Genomic DNA, 2,698 nt, shown 5'->3' on the forward strand with positions numbered 1-2,698 from the left:
TGTCTCATCTAATTAATCCTTTTTAAGAATATTTTAAATTATTTTTCAGTTTATAAGAATTGAGTTTTAAAACCAACAAGTAGTACAACTTGTGTTTCAACAACTCCCAAGTTTAAAAAAAATAAAATAAAATCACAAGTAACTAATCAGATTTTAAAAAGTTGATTTTAATATTTACTTATTTATAAAAATAAGTTTTAGAATAATAAATTTGTACAAATTGTATTCTGCTACTCATGGATTAAAAAGTGTTATATTTAGTTAACCTCTAATAATTTTTATTTATTAATTTATTTATAAGTTTTAATTTATTAATTTATAATAAATGGGCTGAAATCTGAAATAAGATGGGTTTGCTTTTTTTTGTTTATAATGGGCCCAAGTTGAACCAAGCTTAAGATAACATAAAAAAGGTTAAAAAATAAACATGTAACCCTAAAACCTAAATGGAGAACTTGAAGAGAAGGGGGGAGGTGGCCGCTGAACAGAAAACGAATAGGGAGCAATGAAAAGCAAAGAAAGAAATAGAAAAAGAAAGATAGATACCGAGATGAGGCCGTGAGAAGCAGGAGAGACCGAGGAGGAGGGTACCGCCGCGAGTGAGGCCGTGAGAATAAGAAGAGTCCAAGGAGGCCGCGAGAAGTGTGGTTGCTCCAAAAGGCCGGTTTCAACAACAATGGTGACAATATAAAGGTTTGGTTTTTTTCCTTTTATCTTTCTTTGTGCGTTTTTTAATGGTGTTAATCTCCGATCCTCCCCCTTTGAAATTTTATAGGGTATATTTATAGAGTTTTTTATGTGTTCAGTTGCTTTCTTTGTCTGCCTTGGTCCTTCTCTATCTATTTCCTGTTTGATGTTTTGATTGCCTTGCTCATCATCTGCATTTTTCTGCATCCCTGATGTATTCATGGTTTTGACTTATCTGTTTTGATCAGTTCTGTTGCTGAGCTTTAATTTGTCTTTTAGTTTCTTTTTTTTTAAACTCTAAAAGTTGTCTCTTTGTTCTGCACAATGTGTACCAAGACTGATTTAAAAAATTATGTTTTTATGTTTCTCAATTTAGTTAAAACAGGAACAGATGTACCAATAAGCATGGCTTGTGCATCAATGGCAGTCATCATCAACATGGCAGGGTTTGGCAGTGAACAAAGTCAACATAGCATGGCTTGATCTGATTTGATTTTTATTGTAATTTATTTTTGCCTTTATTCTTAGTTTGTAATTTGATTTGGTTTTAAAACTCTAATTAGATTTGAAATTGTAAATTTATAATACATAATGAAATTATTTATTGTAATTATTTTTATTTCCTTTTTTAAATACATATTTCCTTTTTTATATTTGTTTTCAAAATGGACAAAATTAGGGTACTACAAATTGTGTGAATAAGCGAATCTAGTGGAAAATTAATTCTTGTATTAAGAATCTCTATCACGCTGGTAAGGAAGTCCTTGTTATATTAGTTCTTTAGTCAATATCTTCCAATGTTATGAGTATTTTTTTCCTTCCTTCCTCTCTTGTGGATTAAATTGACAAAATGATAATTCGTTTTGATGGGGTTGTGGCATAGGTGTTTCTTGTTGACACAAAATCTTTTTCAAATGGTTTTAATGATAATAAAATTATTTAAAAAATTATGATTGTGGTTAATGACTAATTTGTGCTTTTGAGTGAATTCATATTAGAAAACAGGTTACTCATCATTAAGATAAAAAGGAGAAAAATCTGACTAGAGGATAGACATACAAGAGGATGAACCTTCAAAGTTGCAAAATATTCATCATCACTGAAACAATGATTTTTAATCATAAAGAGAAGATAAACCATTATCAAAGAATGAATGAAAAAAGCAATTTAAATAAAGAGGTCGGAGGCCAGAGTTTACATGTACGAGGATGGACTGTAAGAGGATGGATCTATAGTCCACGTCATCCTTAGATGTTGAAAATGACCCAACACATCAACATACGGAAAGGCAGTAGCTAACAAGACAAAAACATTGTCTTACATGTCTTGAACAATGAAAAAGGAAAAGGACAACTCATGTCCAAAGTTTCTAGGAGGTTTGAACCTCTTGTACGAGGATGGACTGAATCAGTCCAAGCACAGCTGGATGGAAATCTGTAATTATGATGAATGACCTTGGACTTTTTTATTAAAGTCCCCAACGGTAATAAAGTGTTTGACACATGGAAAGAGCATCACAAGATCTCTATAAAAGGCAGGGAGCTCTTCAGTATCAACACACAACAACATTGCATAAAAAGATCAAAATTCTAAAAGCTATCAAGAGCAATTTTCATCCTCTCTTTGAAATATCTTTTTAGAAAGTGTTAAGTAAAGAGAAATGTCATACCCATATCACTTTGTAATTTTCACGTGAGTTACACTTAGAAGTAGTTGAAACTTGTAAGAAACAATGTTGTAAGCTTGGTGAGACTAAAGAATACACAAAGTGTAACCAACCTCTGTGAGAGGTTAATCAGTTTGATCATTAGTAAAAACTCACAAGTGTGTGAGGACTGGACGTAGCCTTCATTAGGTGAACCAGTATAAAAGTTGTGTGTGTCTTCCTCTATACTTTTTCTTTCATTTATTCAGCTCAAATTTAATGGCTTAAATTTCTATTATGGTTCTCATCCTCTCAGTGATTCAAAACACCTGAGAAAAATTGTAAACAACAATATCCCTATTCAAC

The sequence above is a fragment of the Cicer arietinum genome, chromosome 5 (genome assembly GCF_000331145.2).
Source record: "Cicer arietinum cultivar CDC Frontier isolate Library 1 chromosome 5, Cicar.CDCFrontier_v2.0, whole genome shotgun sequence".
NCBI classification, from domain to species: domain Eukaryota; kingdom Viridiplantae; phylum Streptophyta; class Magnoliopsida; order Fabales; family Fabaceae; genus Cicer; species Cicer arietinum.